This window comes from Acyrthosiphon pisum, chromosome A2 (assembly GCF_005508785.2).
Source record: "Acyrthosiphon pisum isolate AL4f chromosome A2, pea_aphid_22Mar2018_4r6ur, whole genome shotgun sequence".
NCBI classification, from domain to species: Eukaryota; Metazoa; Arthropoda; class Insecta; order Hemiptera; family Aphididae; genus Acyrthosiphon; species Acyrthosiphon pisum.
This window is the reverse complement of record NC_042495.1, coordinates 44,146,241-44,167,286: the sequence shown is the minus strand read 5'-3', so window position 1 is coordinate 44,167,286 and position 21,046 is coordinate 44,146,241. Positions and strand designations below refer to the sequence as shown.

At 28.0% G+C, this 21,046-nt stretch overlaps 1 non-coding gene across 1 annotated transcript; it reads right to left on the bottom strand.

The window, feature by feature from the left end:
- Positions 1–16,984: 16,984 nt before the first annotated feature.
- LOC115034357 lies at positions 16,985–17,187 on the bottom strand. Its single transcript, XR_003839722.1, has one exon. It is a non-coding gene; the product is annotated as a small nucleolar RNA U3 (small nucleolar RNA).
- Positions 17,188–21,046: the final 3,859 nt, after the last annotated feature.

Here is a 21,046-nt window from a genome sequence, read left to right as displayed (position 1 = left end):
GTATTGAGTGACATTTTTCAAATGTTTAGGGTACCTAATAATTTAGACTAATGTAATAATAATATAAAATACAATATACGCATTATACACACCAATATATTATATTATTAGGTACCTATAAACGTCCTAATTGTGCCTGAACCACCAACACGTTTAATCATATCATATTTAATCACTGTACCTATATCTAATATTTTGCAATAATGTGAAGGTGGTAGATGTGTATTAAAATGTACAATATAAAAGTGTATAACACTTTCACCATTAGAATAAAATCAAATGTTTGAAAAATGTCACTATCAACATCATTATATCCACTCTCGCGCGTATGTATATAGTACACACATATATATGCACCGTGTACATACCTACCAATATCTCTGTATACATTATACTCGTATAGATAACGAGTGGGGTGTCCACGTGTATTTTAATAACCGCTGCAGTGTATTTATAAAATTGATCAGTTTGTCAATATAATATCATAAAATGAACTATGAAGGTGCAGGTACTATGTACATAATATACATATTACATACATATTATACTAAATTGTAGTGGGTTTATGCATAAAATATAATAGGTGCACGTGTATAGGTATGCCACGTAGTTATACCACAGGCTACTTTTTAACTAGTGATGAGCAAAATTGGTCTTGGTCTTGCGGTCTCGCAAGACTCTTGCTGCAAGACCAAGACCAAGACCAAGACCAAGATGGTACTGGTCTAGCAAGACCAAGACCAAGATTAGGCTTGCAAGAACAAGACCAAACCAATACCGAAGCTGCAAGACCAAGACCAAAACAAGATCATCACTACAAGACTCTTGCAGTCTTGCAAATTTTTTTTTTCCCCGAAAACACATTCTAGATTCCATTAACTAATAATTTATAACAAAAATAGGTTATAAGAATTTATTTGTATTGTAATGACATTTTATCAGTATTCGAGGAAAAGGCGATTATTGAAAAAAAGATTAAAAATATAATGAGGATTAATATTACAAAATAACATGGGTAGTTTTCATACTAATTAACAATTACTGGAAAATTATTTTATTTTCCCAAAATCGATAAAGACGTCGAAAGTTGTCAAAATAGAATGATGTATGTCCATAATACACCCCTACTTTGAATCGAATATACTAATAATTCCTGAAAGTCATTACGGACTACGGTAGGTATCATTATATATTACTCGAAATCGACTCCACTATTGTACTGGACACTGGTGAATAAAAGAAGAATAAAAGTTTAATTATAAATAATAAATAGTATTATTATAACAAATATAACTATTAAGCAATTTAATATTTGGAACAAACCATACAGTTTTTTTTTAATATTATTATTTGTTAAAGTGAACTATTAAAAAAACTAACTAATTTAATTTTTATAAACTATTATATTGATCTAATAACTAGTAATGTAGTTAATAGTAATAACCCATTGATAGTTATTATAAATGCAATAGGGACCTTAAAAAGTTAATTATGCTGGTAAATTGATTCATACAAGTAAAATAATATAAGCATAATTTAAAAATGCAAAGTTTTAAACGAGTATAATAAAAATTAAATTGTTGACTTGTTTTATGTTAATGTTTGATTTATGAATATACTATGTAATATATTGGGACTTAAGTTTCATCTTAGATATCATGGCAAAAAACCTACACACAGCTATAACAGGTATTTAGTTTTTTTTTTATATATTTTGTGAAAATAGCAAGAGTCTTGCAAGAGTCTTGCGCAAGACCAAGACCAAGACCAAGACCGAGTCTGCAAGACCAAGACCAAGACCAATATTAAGGTGTATACCCAAGACCAAGACCAAGACTGAGTCTGCAAGACCAAGACCAAGACCAAGATTTTGAAAGTCTTGGTCTTGGTCTTGTTTTGCTCATCACTATTTTTAACAGATTCGTCAAAGTACAATAGTACACAATACGTCATATATCCTGTGATTTTTGTATATTTATGTTTGTCGTTGTATTACAATCTGAAATTTCTCACTTTTTATATATCGCCTGCATTTAATGATATTCTAAATTTTTTTCTAAACTCTTGAAACTTAACCGTCCAAGTAATAAATTTAGTAAATACCGCAGTATAGTATGTATACATGTATAGTATACTAACAAACATGTGCCGATTATAAATATTATTATAATATTATAGTTTCCAATGAGCTAGGTACACAGGACCGTTCGATTTCTTTAATTACATATTTTTAATCTGTGTACAAAAAAGTTATGTGTCTATACACCTTGTGCTCGAGCGGGTATTGGAATACAACCAAAAAACAGGACTAAATAAACGTCTCAAGCTTTAATATTGTGATGAGCGATTACCATAATAATTAATTTTTTCATTGACACGTCGTGTAAATCAAAATTTAAATATAAACAAGCATGGTAAAACTTGACGTAAAAAATAAATCTTTTAACTTGTATACATTTATCGTGTGCACGTATAATTCGTATTTTACCTTATAATATAATATAATATAATATAACCAAATGAAAATGAAAATGATTTAAAGAATTCTCCATCAGCTGTTGAACGATTATGTTATCAGATTTTAATGGTTAACCGTACATTTGTTTGTGAGAAACTTCAAAGTATATAACTGAAGGTTTTATTAAAAAGATAAAATTATATTTCAGACGGTTTTTACCCAAAACCTAACCTAAATACAACGGTAATATTTATGAAATCATTGCCAAGTTGTTAAAAAATTCAGTATTGTCATAAAAGATAAAACTTTAGGAATGGAAAGTCTTAAGTATTTAGGGCATCATAGATGGCGATTAAGGGGCGCTTGGGAGACCTTAGCTCCCTCAAAAATATTCAAATCTCCCTCCCACAGAAAAATTTAAACAAATTGTTATGGTATATATAATGAGGTATAAGAACACTGTCTCTTTTTTTAATTTTGTATTAATATTGTGCATCAGTGAATCGCAAGGAACTCATTATTATAAATATAATTATAGGTAATATATATATAAATATTATGCCTAATGCCTATTTAGTATATACATAATGCGAATGCCAGGTTGCATAAAAAAATTATTCATTTAACGATTCACTATCATTTAATGATCAATCTTGTGCTACTAAATTATGTTTAAAGGACTATTTCCCCACTGTTGATTCATTAACTATTTAGTGATTGTATATTATATATGCAACACAGCATTAACCGACATAACCGATGACGGGTTCATCATTTTTCTATTACGTATAAATATAATGGTAGTATGGGTATAGGCTATATAACATTGTGTCACATATAATATCACTTAGGTATTTTCATTTTTTCTTCTTTATTAATCGCCAAACATTTTATTTAAATATTTAAATACCTACCTATCAAATAATAGGTAATCGATGATAAAATAATCAACTTAAGAAATAATTCGATGAAAATAATACATTCTACAGTTATCATTTTTATACAACAGGTTTCTACATATGGGTACACAGATGCTAATAAAATAATAAATCGGCACATCGTAAATTAAATATAAACGTTTTCTAACAAAATAAGTAAACGAATGATAAGTAGAAACATATAAATCAAATTTAAATTATACGCATTTAAATAATGCGTTGGTATATCTATATATTATACCTAAATATATAAACATTTATATTTATTATGATTGTGCTGAAAAAAGTCTCTGCGTGCAATTGTTTTCCCCGTGTCATGTCTCATCACATAAATTGTTACTATAATATATTATATAGACCTATTATAGACGTCATAGTTGAGATTTTTATACCATAATCGGCATAATCAGATATTTTCCATGTTTGATTATAAATTATATTTTTATTATACCTACTGATTGAGTTAAAAATATTATAATGTGCAGTGCATTAAGTATAATAAGTACCTACTTAATATTTAATACCTAATAATTAATATAAATGTATAGTTGATTAAATAATCGCAAATATTAGTACCTACAACATTTTTTAACATAATAAGGTGCTAGAATAATCACTACCTACCTAATAATAAAAAAACGAAATATGTCGAAATTGTCGTAATATTATAGAACATTAGAACATAGTATATAATATACTAATATACTAATATATTATATACTCGCATTAACAAACAAATAAATTTGAAATGTATAAATGGTTTTATAAGGACTTTAAAACCCATTATACCACATTAAATGTTTAATACGTATTTATTACAATGCTTAACACAGTAGGAAATAATTTTTTTTTAATTTTCGACAAATAATAATATATTATATATATCGATATGCATGCACACATGAATACATCATTATTATTTATTGGTATAATCAAATTTTTATTCTAACTATATTTAGAACAATCAATTAATTTCAAATCGAGTGATTTTATTGTATAGGTTAGGTTAGGTTGTAGGTAGTTAGTCAAAATTGTTTAATTGTCATTGGTTATACCATTGTATAGGTATAGGTTTAAAATTGTTAATATTTTACTAATTAAAAAAGTCATTCGTTTACACTCAAATTATTGTCCCTTACTGTCTACACGTGCGTACTTCATAATTGATTTATTCAATAACTTATATTTTAATATAGCATTTACTGAACAGAAATTTAACTAGGGTCTAGAAACCTCAATATTATGTAATAAATCGACGTAATTACTATTTTATATAAACTGAAAACACTCGTCTATAATTAATATGATAGCAAAGTATTGAAAAACATTTTTGTCACACCTATAGGTACCTATAACGCCTATCGGATTATTTTAACTTCGAGCTACCTTATCAAGTAATTAGTTGAAGGTAATTAAACGTAAATTACTTTGGTATTTAAATTGAATACTTTGTGAACTTGTTTATGGAGAAAATAATTTTCAAACTTTCCTGATTTTGAATACCTCTATATTTACAAAACAAAAAATCAGATGAATTTGTGTAATATTATTCATTAGCCATTACAAAAGTTTAATTTCTTCAAATGTTATTTAAATTGTTATCCCTCCCCCCCCATTTTACCCGAATAACGCCTAATACCTGCCTGGTATCCTAATAATATTAGGATACCATATTATTATGTATGCGTACCTATTATATCTACTATACGTATTACATATTTACAATAATTATATATAAATACATACCTAATAGATTTGAATGACATTATATTTAAATCATCATACGAATGCAATTCTGTTCCAGATTTTGGACACCGGTTTACAGAAATTAAGCTGTAGGTACCTATATTATGATTTGATAGTTTTAATTATCTATAGTATGGCCCAAGTGTTGATGATATATTCAAGCATCCCGATAACCTTGGGTCACCATTATTTGTTGGCTATTTGAATACGAAATTATAGTTATACGTCTTACCTTTACAATCAGTAACTGACTTACATCCATCTTCGATTTACCGTCGAAACGAGTAAGTATAATATAAAGTATTTAAAAAAATAAAAAACCGGTAAGAAAATTTACTTTTTACTTTTTAGAATGTATATTATAATATATTATAATAATATACAGTCTTTGGGTTTGCAAAACCAATACAATTAATGTTGTCACAACAATTTGTTGTTTTTTCTCCATACTGTTAGTCTGTTATAAAATGTACAATCAGTAATTACCATCGTTAGAGATAATTTTCTTAAAAGACAATTGCGAAAACTTATATCGCTATGGACGTTAAATGAGCATAATATATACACAATAATATATACACTACACGTTCGCTGCTGCAGGTTACGCGCGTGACTCTCGAAACGCGTCGGCGTCATTATCGTAGCCTACGATTCGTACCTATGGACCTTATACATACATATTATAATATATTATTACTGTCGCATTACTACGCCCCAAGTGCGACTGCAGTACACATAAAATGTAAAATCGTAAATTTTTATAGTTAAACAGTGACGTTTATGTATGAAAAAAAAACTCGAAACACCCACCAACGGTCGCGAGACAAATAATTATTGTAATTGATAGGTAATTGTATATTACGTAAGATTACGTATTTAATATAGTGATGATTATTATTATAATATTGTACACGATTTTCGTTAAAATTTTAATTTTATTTATTGCACATCGAGGGTTAATAAATTACACGCGGACATGTGCGTATATATACGAACACGTGGGGGTGTTCTACAACGATTTACATTAATTCTGATATGTTAATATAGTAATCAATTTAATAATGGCACCCAATGTATAGGTACTATATTGAGCTATGGGTTTTTTTTACCGTCAAATTGAGGTTTACTACATTTTACTGGTGAACACAGTGCATACTAACTAGGTATGGCAGAGGATACTAATTTAATATTATATATAGGTACACGTAATTGGTTTTGGGTAGTTTTGAATTACTTTTTTAGTTGAGAACGAAATTGTGAAAAATATATGTGTTTATGTAAATACATAATATATACGAATAAATACGAATAAAATCATAGCATATCTTGTAGTACTTATACGAATTATACAATATAGTTGCAATAGATTTCTATGGATTATAGTGCAAACATTTTGTGAATGGAATTAAAAATATAACATATTATACAATAAAATATGTTATATATGTATATAAATATGAATAAAAGAGACCTTAGACCGAAATTATGGTCGTTAAATGTAGGTACCTACATAATCAGAGATTGTCGTATCCCAGAAATTCAGTAAATTAAAATCTGTAAATATTCTGTGTATAATACTATAATATTAAATATATCAATAATTGATTGCTACTGTTTATCATATTATTTACATTATTCCTGCTGATATGTATTTAATTCATAAATCGTGTATAAAAAATAGGAAATTTTTAATAAAATAGCAGGGATCGCCCTTTCATTATATATAGTATTCAAAGCTTCAAGCAAGAACATATCACCAAATTTACCACATAATAATACATAATTATATCCCTACACGTTACAACTAACAACACTGTCTTAGCTACTTTTGTTTTAAGTGACTGTATCTATATAATACCTCTCCGAACTCAATCAAAGACGAAATAAATGGTCTTTGTGATGTCCACTTGTGCATAGTACGTGTACATTTATATTAGTTATGTACCTATACCATTTTATATTTATAATTAGTACCATACTTTTTTTTTTTATATAGCATACCAGAATAAATTTAACAAAATAATACTTGATCTTCCCTTATTCCTAGGGTATTTAGTATTTATACACAGAACGTATCACGATTATCTGACACTTTAAAATATAATTTATATGTAAAATTTTCATACATTCCTATACGTTCCTATCTATCACAAGACACATATAGTCACATCCCTTGAAGCTAAAAATAAAAATCTAGTAGGTAAATATTAAATATTTAGATACCTAGATTTACGTGTTATTATACAATTTTACATATTAAACTATTAAACAATAATGAATAAATATATAATATTATTGCGGTATAAACGGAAATTTTCCCCTCTAGCTAATTATTTATAATTATTCGGGCATTTACGTTCCCGTTTTTATTTTTAATTGAAATGCCAATCACTCAGAGTATACTTACTTGGAATTCGTTTCTGTTTTTCCTGTTGCCAATACATTTTTGGTCCCGGGAGAGGGGGGCAACAATATATAATATGAATATAAGAATATATTGGCATCAACACTTAAAACGGGCGTCGTGTGACGGACTCTGTCATTATAACATTACGTTCGTTCTGTGTATTTCAACGATATAACGCAAAAACTGTATATTATTAAATATTACGTTACGCTACACCGCAATATTAGATTATTAAGCTCGTTTGCTCGAACAGTCTCAGAGCAAAATACTACGTCTTCGGCAACATAGGTAGGTACCACATCATATATTATATTTATATATATTATTATAATGTACGCTTGATGGATATACGGACCGAAAGCTTAAGGGTATTTAATATTTATACATGTATAATATATTTACTCTGCGTGGTGCACTTATTCCTCGGGGTTTAATTTAAAAGTCGGCAAATATTTGTGGGCACCGCTTTTTTCTTTTCGAAATAAAATTATACATACAATAATTGAGCTTTTATACGCACGCACCATGTCCATCGTTATTAGACTTTTTTCCAAGTGACAATGTTATATATGTACCTAGGTACTACGCAGTATCACACTTTTGATGATAATATAATCGTTTTAATAATCCACCGAAGTATAATCAATAGTCATAAATAGAGCTCGGATTTATATGCATTTGCATATTTGTACTAAGTGTATGCACGTCTAAGGGGTTCTAAAATGTCCACGGTTCATCTCACACTTAATTTAAACACCAAATTTTATATTGCATATTTTTCATATTCAGAGGATTATTGCATATTGGTTCATAAATGCATAATATAATACATGCATATTTAATGGGTTTTTAATAAATTACCTATTTTAATTTAAGATAAATATATTTTAGTAACTTTAAAAAAGAAAAAAAATCGTCGACAGGGTCTCTTATAAGAATATTCTCAAAATATTTTCATTTTTGCAACACTTCATGAGATCGGAGCACGTATGGATAATAATAAATGTAACAATAAATCACATACACCCGCATTTCAGCATACCATGTTGTTACTTCGACCTGCGCAATGAATAAGGCAGCAACTCAATTTTATACATTTTTTTTATAACGATTAATATTTACAGATGATTTTTTTATTTTAATTCTTTTTTTTAAAGTTTTCTGAAAGTATTAGATGTTGTAATTTAAACAATCTAAAATATGAAAAAATGAAGATTATAAAATATTGAATTTTTTTTTTCAGTATTAAATGTTTAACTATTTAAATATTCTTTTATTTCTGATAGAATATCTAGTAGGTATCCACTTTCCTTGGTGAAAATTCCCTTTTTTTTTAAAGAAAAAAACACATTTCATAATGTTTAACATATGGCATATAATTGCATATTGAGCCACTTTGTACTTGCATATTTGTATCATATTTGGCACTTTTTAAACGCATATAAATCCGGGCTCTAGTCATAAATAAAACACATTTCGCGTATTGATAATTATATACGTATACGACACCTATAGGTACAGTATATTATTATATTACAATTTTATAACTGACGAGTGATGATCAATAATTATTAATAATCTTAATAGGCTATTATCAACCCATCTGGTAAGCTAAACAAGAAGAAAATGTAGGTATTATTATAGTCAGTAGTAGTGACAGAATTATGGAAGTGAATATTTGAATTTTCTCAGTCAAAGCAATATTTTGTTTACAGTATGTAACTGATGCAGTAATCTTCAACCTGAGCCCGCCGCTGACGTTTTTGTTTTTACAAAATACATATTAGAAGATACGACTTACTAAAAACTGCATTACTATAAGAATATTATAAAGGTGAGTATCGCATAACTATCTACAATCATGTAGTAGTCTTAGAATAATAAAAAAACAAACACCTATATAATGTAACGGAATTAAAATATACCTTATATACTCAATTTGCATAAGCTGCTTACGAAAAGTAAGTGCTCACTACTCAGATATTAAATTTGAAGCATACAAAATATTTAACAATACGTAATAATTAAAATATCAAAATAATTGTATCAAATTATAATAACAATTTTGGTGGTAAAAGTTGCTTAAATAAGTGCAATAACGCTTTGTACCTATATGGCTATATGTAAATCTAGAAATTAATATAAATCATTATTAATTTAATTTGCTACCATCAATATTTAAACGTTACATAGTATAAAGATGATTTAATCACTGCTTTGTTAATAGATATATTATTTAATTTTATACATTATAATAATGTTAATCACAAATGCCATCACTCTGCATATCGGGTTTAATTTATTGTAATTTGTAATTGATCTGTACTGCATTTTTACTTTTAATTTCTTTTTGTGAAAATATATTAATCGAAGTACCTATTATATAATTCATTTTTATTCATTTGTATTTAATATTTAATTTAAAAATCAACAAGCAGTAGCTGATTTTGTGTTTGTTTGTAATATTTCAATGGGTAAAATATAATTATATAGATGTGTCGTGTACATAATTATGATACCTATATATATATAGTAGGTATAGCTAGGAAATATATTTATTTTTTAATTTTAATAACAAATAATGATATAAAAATACTGTTGTAAACGAATACCTCCGAATATATAGGTAATATTCCGAGTTTTAATTATTACCCCCGTATATATTACCCTCACCAAGCATACTCATCACCATTTTTCCCTTTAATTAATTTATTAAAATTCTGATTTTTGGAATTTTAAATTTTTAAATATACTTATACTCATACACAATATTTTCAAATTCTGGAATTTTTTTGTACTACTTAAGGACTGTTCTGTACTAAACTGGAGATACAAACCTCTCCCCCTCCCATTTTTACTGTAAATTATTTAGTGGATAATTTTTTTGAACATTTTGATATTATACCTAATTCATAATCCGAATGATTAGGTAGATTTATTAATAGATAGATTAATATTAATGACTACAATTTTCAAATCACCATATCCCCAATATCTTAAAAACTCATTACAATGCACCTTTTATCCTTAGAACACAAAGTTGAATAACTACCTGAATGAATTTTAAATCTAATACGTCAAAAATTTTAGAAAAATTATCCACTGTATAATCAACAGTTGAAAAGGGGTGTTCCCATTTTAAAACAGAAGTTTGTATCTCCACAGGACACTCCTCAAGTAGAACAAAATATCTCAATAATTTGAAAACGTATTAAAAAATTCCCAAAATCAGATTTTTTAATAACTGCATTATCAAGAAAATAAGGCGTGATCATACTTAGTGAATCACCCTTTATGTCCGGTATATTATGAACACAATGAATCAATCATAAACGCAGATTTGCACCCTGCCTGAGCATTATTGTAATTTAAATTATCTTCCGAATTTGTACTATACTGGCCCATGAAGTTTTAGTGGCATATAATATTTTATATTTATATACCTATATAAATTATATAGGTACAATACTACAATATATGTATATTGTATATTGTATATGCAGATATTTAATTTTCACGTTATCATACACTTGTATACGTGTCTCATTTCGGTTGCTCCAACTGAGTGTACGTCGCACAAGGCCAAATCTACAATATAACAAATATTGGTAATACGTAAATATTGTGTGTGGACCTACCGTACAATAATAATATTATCGCTGTTGCTGCAGAGCCGTTCACAGTAATCGATATTTTAACGGTGTAACAAGATTTATTAACCTATATATAGGTATACCTATACAACCTATATAATAATAGGTATAGCTTTATTATATAGGTACATAAATACGTAATATAGTCAACGAGGTATATCTATACTACCTATATAAAATATATACCTATATATAGCTATTTTTTATACGTATGGGTATGGATGTGTATTAATGTATGTATGATAATATTATTCTAATATTTGCTATCCAATGATCATAACTGAACTAGTACCTAACTACCTATATATTATATATGTACTTATATAAAGGTGATTCATTTAACGTTCATGACGCTCTCATTATTTCAAAAACTATTAACATTTACGTAATTTTATGTTGTTAAGCCCTACATATATCATTTTTTTTTTAAATGTTTACCTTTTTTAATGACAACATATTGTATTTTTAACATCTTATTACATAACAGAATAAGTTTTGTAGTTCTTCAGTACATAAAAATCAAATTTTGGACGAGTAGTTTAAGAATTATAATTATTTAAAGTTTCGATGAGCAGAATGGAGTAGTACAATGCAATATTGTAGTAAATGTTAGTACAATATTCCTCCACTCTGCATCTTAACTTTTAATATGTGTAACTAACAAACAACTTGTTCTACATTTGATTTATATAGATCAAAATACTTGGAATAATATTCACTGTTTGTCATTTTGTAAAAGAGTAAAAAGTAAAAAGTTTTTCGGAAAATATTATTTTGTAACTAGTTACAATTATGTAATAGAACTATCTTTAAAATCGTTTTGTTTTCTAAAATAATGTGTTATACGTTAAATCGATCACCTCATGTACACCTCATACCTTTATAAATAAGAGTACCTATATTTGTGTTATACGTGATATTATGTACGCGTAAGTATTATAAACCTACCTCCTACTAAGTAGGACCTACTTGCAAAGTAGTATTTACCTACTTGAGCCTCGTGCCTCTAAAGACAAAACGGTAATCTGCAAGTGAATCATATGATATAGGTACCTATAGGTATTAAGGTATTCGGTAGTAGGTACTCACAGTATTTTTTGCGATTTTACAACACTATATAATATTATACTTCACATGATATAGCTGCAGTCCGAGCAATGGTCGGTGATATATATGTATATTATCATTATACATGTACAGCTTCTTGACTGTTACTAAAAGTATAATATTACGATGTTTGTATTTAGTGTAATACATTGTGTATGTGTGTGTGTGTGTGTGTGTGTGTATATGTAAAGATATGTTGTTATTATATTATCGTTATCATTATTATTTTATTAAAGCATAACCTGTTTAAGTAGGTAGGTAGTTATATATATAAATATATAATTAAACCATTCAACTTGTATTCTTTTATTTATTTAATTTTTTCAAAAGAATTTCATACTGAAAAAAATATGCATGGAGATGGATAATATTATAACCGTGTACTTATCCCCATTGCAGTTATGACTTATATATTCTCCCAGTACACAACAACTTTTTTAATACATAATGTAAGAAACTAAGAATGATCATTAAAAACTGAATGGCTAAAAAACTTATTATCAATGTGAAATATGGAATTTATATATATAATGACAAAATATTAGTCTTGTGTTTTTTTTAATTATGTAAAATGTAATTTAGACGTAGTAGGAAATAAACAAAATTTATAGATGTATATAGAAATATTATTTCTTTACAGTCTGCACGTCAGAAGATCGTTGTATGTATACACAATATTGAGCATACTACGCATATTATATAGTTTATATACAGTATGGGAGGCCATTCGTGCCGGTTTACCGGAATAAAAAATATATAAAGATTAAAGATACATAATTACCTTTCTTTATGATAAAATTTAATTTTGGTGTCCCTAATTTCTTAACATGTAATTTGTTCACCCTAATATATGTACTTAGTACTATATGTCTATACTGGTATTACATATTATGTGCATAACAAAATATAAAATTTGACTTAACTAAATCAAAAACTTAATAAATAAACTAAATAAGCTTAAACTAAAACTAAATACAGTCTAATAATAGTTAATAGGTAAAACAACTTACAGTTACCTAATTTTTCGAAATATTAACATTCCTCGCTACGATAAATGACCAGTATTTATATTACTTTCCTACTTATTAGATAAACCTAGCTGTATGATAAACTCGTTCAATTATCTGTATGTCAACTAAAGTCTAAAACTTTATCAATATAATAATTTATATATTCTGAAACATTTATATTATGGTGTATTATTATATTAGTATATGATAGGAGGGTACATACATTTTATAATGTATAATCTACATAATATTATTATAGTAGTTCTTAACTACAACACACAATTATCAATGTACCTAGGTATATTACATTTATACACAAGGCCATGGAGAAAAAAACATTGACACTCGTTTATGCAAAACCGTATTTTTATTTTTCCGAATGACCCTGTAAAAATAAAGCTGGTATACCTAGACTATAGAACAACACGTGTTATATTCAGTTCTCAGGGTCATAACGTTATACTTATAATTGATATATTGTGTCGTGATTGTTAGGTAGACATAGTATCTAACTAGTAACTACGACAAATATTGAATTGAAACGAACGATTATATATAATATACTATATAGTTATATACTATTACAATTCATAAAAATGACTTATTTTGAATTAAAAATTTCTCAAAAAAATATTACAAATACTATAAGGTACAAATTGATTTACAATAATATAATTCAAAGAGTCCCAAAATAAATATTACTTAATAATTGAGTAATAATATATCAACGTAATGAAATATATGCAAACCTTATAATTGTTTGTATATTTTAAAATACTATGAGTATTAAGCTCTTATAAAATTAAAAGGTTTAAAATTTAAATATATTTAAACTCGCGGCTTTAAAATTAAAATATAATGAAAAACCAATAAGACGCCCTAGATAGTAATCTTACTTTTAAATTGTATAAGAGGTCAATTCACTCTAGTTATTAAACTAACTACGGAGCTAAACGTGATCTTTTGGGCGTAAAATTGTCTATCTTACGCACTTGTAAGACAGATATAACAAATTTCTGTTTAGCATCCCCTTAAATATTATTAGTAGTAGGTCTACATTTATATTTAAACACATGTATTAAATATGTAAATATATTTTGTCGTATATAATTTATTGTAATGACTAAAATAATTATGGTACGACGTATAAACCACCATAACGGCTCTACCATAATATAGGCGCGCGGTTTTATATATTATTTTGTCCTTTATTATAACGGAATTCCATGAGATCAACCAGCATCATTAAGAAATTATAAATATTTTTGATCACTTACCTAAATGTTTGATATTAATTTTTCGCACGCTATAATAATAGGCGTAATCTGGGATAACTGCCCTTTCAGATATTTGACCTAGGGGGCAAAAGTGTAATAGGTGGGTAATAGGGGTTAATAGGTATATTTACCTTATAGATATTTAGTTATATACCACTCCTCCAACCAAGAATTAACACCGGTTTACGCCTATGGCTACAATAATATGTGTATAACAAAGTATAGTCTCGTTGTATATCACTCTAGCTTCGTGCATTCCCACCATATCATCCGGTAAGTTATAGTTACTCGCCTCGGTATAACAAAATGTACATACCATGTCATATTTAACTTCAAAATCCTTTTGTGTTTAGGTATTTACTTGCCGGTATCAACGACACAATATATAAATTCGAAAATAAATTTTCAACGTTTTTAATCAAAGTCATTTAAATTAATTATAAAGCCCAATTTGAGGCATCTGAATAATTTTCAACTACTTTAATAATTATGTAACATAAATGTAATTTAAAAAAATAATTTCAATACCTTTACCAATTAAATATAAGTATAACTATACAAGTATATATAACTATATGTCTATATAGATAAAAAGTTTCATTTTCCAAATTTTTAATTTATAAACATAATATGAACGCCATTTAATAAATGGTGAAGTCCGGTTTAAGGCGTAAGGATAATAGGACCTACCACTAAAACCTAAGGAACAAAAACGTCGTCTCTAAAACTATTTTCAATCACTTTCCTAGTTAAAACTGAAATTTTTGAAATTCGCTCGTAAATCCTTCCACTAAAAAATGCAAAAAAAATCCTACAATACAACAGCTGGTGTCCCAACACATATTATATGAGAGAAAAAAGTAACATTTTTCTGTATTTTTTTATGATCAACGTATCCATATCCATTTAAATAAATGGTAAAGCCCGGTTTAAGAGGTAAGAATAAGGTTCACCAGTCACAACTTAAAAATCTGAGGAACAAAATCTTTGTTTCTAAATCTATTTTCAATCCCTTTCCTAATTAAAAGTGAGATTTTTTCAATTTTCTTTCTGCAAAAATGATACTCGATGATGCCGTAAAATGTTGCCTTGAAAATCTAAGAAACAAAAACGATACCGTCTGAGTTGTCTAGCTTAGTTTTGAAATTCGCTTCAAAATCCTACGACCACAAAATTCAAAAACAGTAATATATGCATTAAAAAAGCTTTCAACAGGTATCGTCTACAGTATACCTTATGTATTCCATCCAGTTCGAAAAAATTAAAAATTTTCCTAATTTTTTTTATGACCGTAATTTGACTTAGATTTTAAAGCAAAAGATTGTCCTGTGACTTTCTAAACTTGGCTTAACGATTAATGTAATAACTGTCGATTTTTGGAGTTGACCAAAAAAAAGTTTTTAAACGTTAATTTATTTTATATTTAAATTTAAGCCATAAAATCAACGGAATCGGTAAGCTACATTTAAAAAAAAATTGATTTTTAATATACGTTTTGTGTTGCTTAGATTTTAATGTGAAGGGGCGTCTTGTGACTTTCCAAAATGGGATTGACCATTTAGGCAACTGGTGTTCTAGACGTTACTAGAATCCTAGTCATTGACAAAAAATAAAATACAAAACTGTTTGTATTTTTTCGATTTTATATTTTTTAATTTGTCACGGACAATGCCATCACCTATTATTAATATATAATATCGCGGGATAAATATAATATGTGATCAAAAAAACTAGTTTTGTGCGTTTAATGGATATGCAGTATGCACATTGCAGATTCTATATATGTATAATATATATATTATTATATTATGTTTAGGTTTATGCATATGAGTATATAGTATACGAGTATTATACTACCCATATAATACCCATAGGTGTTTTTCTCACTCGATTAGTTCCGTTACACTTGGTTTCGTCGCGGAAGGCGTCCTGAAACACAACCATGTGCGCCGTATAATAATACTATTTAATATTATATGTTTAATAACAGTATATTATATAACACTTAAGCAAAATGTCGAAATCATATCGACGCATCTAGTGATGTAGTATAATAAATGTGTTCATCGACCGTCAAAATAAATTAATAAATCTCCAACCCAATACTTTGTTTTGGATATTAGTTACGACTTTTCTAGTTCATTATAACTCAAACCATAACTGTCGTTTTTAGCATAATTGTTTAAGTTAAATTTTCTTATTTATCAGAAAACCATAACATATAAAAAAATTTTAAAAAATATTTATGTGCATAATATAGAATTTTAAGTGCACGTTACTATTTAAGTGCAAGTTACTATTTAGTGCTTTTTAGACCTACAAGTCCTTTGCCCTAGTCATGACTAAGAGAGTCTTCCATTCATTAAATAAACATATTTTTAAAAATGGACCACTCAGACTGTCCATATACCTTCCAGCAAGCTGGTTGCGATCATCGTTGCTGAGTGGTCTTTACTGCGAACAGAAGACCACCAACCACCTCACGCTCTGGCACATGGACAACTCTCATCATCGTGGCTGATGACGACTCCAGATTTGCACCTGGAGGGGACGATGCATACTACAGAAATGATCCTGTGAAGTATGATCTTAATGTTTACACTAACGCCGGCCCGTACTTATAACAGACAACGGCTGCTGAACACGAGCAGCCCGCTAACTAGCACATCGGATTTTGGCACTATGGGAAGTGAATTCTATGACTGAAATATCGTCCAACTCACTGTTTTAGTTTATTATGTTGTCAGTTAGATGAGAGAACATGAGAAAACAGTCTTCAATGTTCTGAAAAAGCATCAAAGACACAACTCGATGCGACGTTTCAGTAAGTGTCCGACGGCAGAGCTATCTATCAACGGCTTTCGCCATTATTACGCTAATATTAGGCTAGTGCCACTGTCATCTGTCCGCTAGGCAGTAACAGCACAATTATCATTTTATTGGACCAAGTTGCTTAAACTAGCTTTACTTTTAACCAAGGCTCTACATAGAATGGGTATGCTATGCCACCATTTTGCGACTCATTTATCAATGATAAAATGATAAAATAAAGAGGGAGAAATTTAAATTCACATAACATTATTAGTCGCAAAATGGCGACATAGCATACCTGTATCTATAGTGCCCTACTTTTAACTATAGTCATATTAACTAGTTTATAGATCTAAGCTATTAACTACGGTCTTCTATATAAGTCAAAAGACCCTGCTTTTAATGTTCTATTAACACGTTGATGAACAGTAAAATATACTATGGTAGTATACTAGTATAGTATTAATAATTTTAATTTTTTAAAGTATTACGTTCAGCGTGACTGCCATAACATTCAAATCCTAATCATTTTATTATTTTAACATTGGAACTTTCTATAACTGTCGGAAAAGGGGTTTAGTTGGCAAATGCTATAGCAGTCATGTCCATCAATAAAGTTTATAATTTGTTTTAAATAAAAATATCCAACCTACCCATTATTCTAAATTCTAAGTCCACACTTTGCTAACCTAACAATTGGTAAAACAAGTAAAACTCACAGGCCATATATATATATATATAGTATATTAGTATATAAATTTGTATCTGTGATTGTCGCAATCCCGTGCCACTCATAGTCCATAGCCTTGAATGAAAACCGTTTATAATCATAGACTTCAAGGGGATAAGATCTATGTATATTTCATAATCTTTATTTTCATAGTAATTAAATTAGACGAAATAGAAACATTTCAGTTTTGTGTAATGATAAACTATAAACATTTCCCGTCACTAAAATTTGGCACCTAGGGCATTTGCTTAAGTTGCACCTCCCCATCTTTAAATGCACCGCTGGCAAACCCGTAGTGTCTTAAATATACCTACTCTAATGACTAATATTAAATATAATGTTAAGTTTAAGAATTAAAAAAGTTGTACATTTAGTTATAAAAATACGACAAAAATATACAAAATTCATTATCTAGGGGTCGGGGGACAAGGATTTATTTTTTGTTCTTGAAAACCAAGTGTGCTACGAGAAGATGCAAAACAACAAAATTATTTTTCAATATAATATGTGGCTCCAAACAAACCAAAAGTGGGTAAATGGATGTCGCTTTGTTGTACAGCAGGTTACAAGTGGGTCAATGTATAATGGATTATAATAAACTTGAATTCAATGATATAATATCATTGTATAAGAAAAACAATTCTGAGCGGAGACGTTTTGTTAGTCTGAATATTTTATAATGCTATTATTTATTATAGCCTGTAAGTTAAATTGATATTATAATATTATAATTTTTTATTCGTTTCTATAGTCATAAACAAAGCGTTATAAATTAAAATCCCATTTTTAGCTGGTTTTTTATAATTTGTCGGTGGTTTTTCCCGTGACATTAGATATAATTATTGAGAAAATTGAAAAATCGAAAAATAACCTCTTTTTAGTACCATCTTGATCCAATTTGCTAAAAGACAAGATACTATATTATGTTGAAATTGAAGCACTCCTTCTGGTAGAAATGTTGACATATTGTAAATATGATAAAAAAAAAAAAAATTTAAAAAAAATACCATTGTAAAACCACTAGATTTATAAAATACTAACCTAAAAAAATAATGCCCTAAAACGTACATATTATAAAAATGAGTATAAGTAATGACCATAATGAGTAAGTACCAACCTACATTTATTTTTATTTTTAATAAAGTCATAATAATAAGTCGTTATAACAATTTTGTGGCATAAATTGGTCTCAATTTCTGGTGGTACAGAGAAATATATAAATTGCCAACTCATATACCTACTATAGTTCATCTTTTTATAATAAACAATTAATTTTTCCCCATATCTTAATTCTTAACAATATTTTCTACAAATATGATAGGTGATGATAGGTTTACAATCATCTAATTTTGTACATAAAATACACAATAAATAATAATAATCAATGATTACTACTACACATTTGTGAAGTTCATAAAATTGTGGTCTAATAACTGTATATCATTAATAAAGTCTTCATTAATGCGTGTAGACGCGTATTACCTACACGAAATATAATGATACTTCAGTACTTGCTACTTATACGACATATGCCTAAAATATATTGATGTAATGTATGTACACTATTCTTCCTTTGGGTATACCTACTATATTATATTATATTATCCTTAGTTTATAACATAGACATAAATTATATATAATATATATATATTATATTATATATACCAATAGTAAAGGATCACGACAAAGCGCGCTATAGACCTTCACTGTCAATGTCATTAAGGACCCGCTCACGAAAATGCATTTCACGCGGGTCAACGTACTCTTTTTCGGGTGTCAATCTCATAACAATCATACAATAATATATATACATACATATATAATATATAATTCTTGAACTACATCGCCGACGCCTAAGCAGACGCTGTAGGTTGTACTGGGTGTTCATAATATAAAAGTGTAATATATAAATATACAGAGGTGCACAACAATTTCTAATAATTTAATAATATATAATTAACTTACAGATATAATATTATTATATTATCTATATTTAATTGAATGATGGAAGACAAAATTATTTTAAAAAATACCTATAAACGCGTTAGGTACAACGCGGCGTGCGTGCCTATCCCATCAATCGGATTACGGTGTCAAAACTCAAAAGTGGTTTATTGTTTTCATTTTTACTACGAACGAATAACCGCATGGTTTATTCTATGCGTACATAATGTATGTATTATAATACTATACTTTGTTGTATACAATACCGAAAACTCGAAACTCGATGGTAATTGAAACCATTTTCCATTTATAAATTATAAACATCCCAAAGTATCATGTTGTCTCTACTAGGAATATAAACAATAAATCGGACAAATTTACAATATTTTAATATAATGTTTTTTCTAATATATTTTAAATATGAAATATACTTATTCGATGTAATAGAATATATAAATAATTTGAGTGAAATAATAATTGTTCAAAAACATTTCTTTTTAACTTGACAAGTTAAACTTGTATAACTAAATTGTATTAGGTCACTAATAAAAACATTAATATACATTACTACTTACTAGTATTCATTAAGATTACTTATTTTTGGTTATTCTTATTTCTAATCAGTATTATGTAAGCTATAGTATGGGTAAGTAAAATGTATACATTTATAATATCCATTCGGTTTTACCTATTCACTGATGGACGTGCTAACCTTATAATATTCCTGCGAAGGTTAATCTTTACTTGGCTCTTTCTTTACCCTCGCAAGAGAACCTTAAAATTCCTTTCGTTCCACAATGTCCCACGTTCCCTTTTTTGTTCACTTGTTCCTATGCACAGAAACATGGTAGTATAGCCAACTGATTGACCGTATATGATATTGCATATGGGTAACGAGTACCACATCTATTTTAGTGAGTTTTAATATTATTTAGTTATCGAAAACGGAATCATGTTATATATGT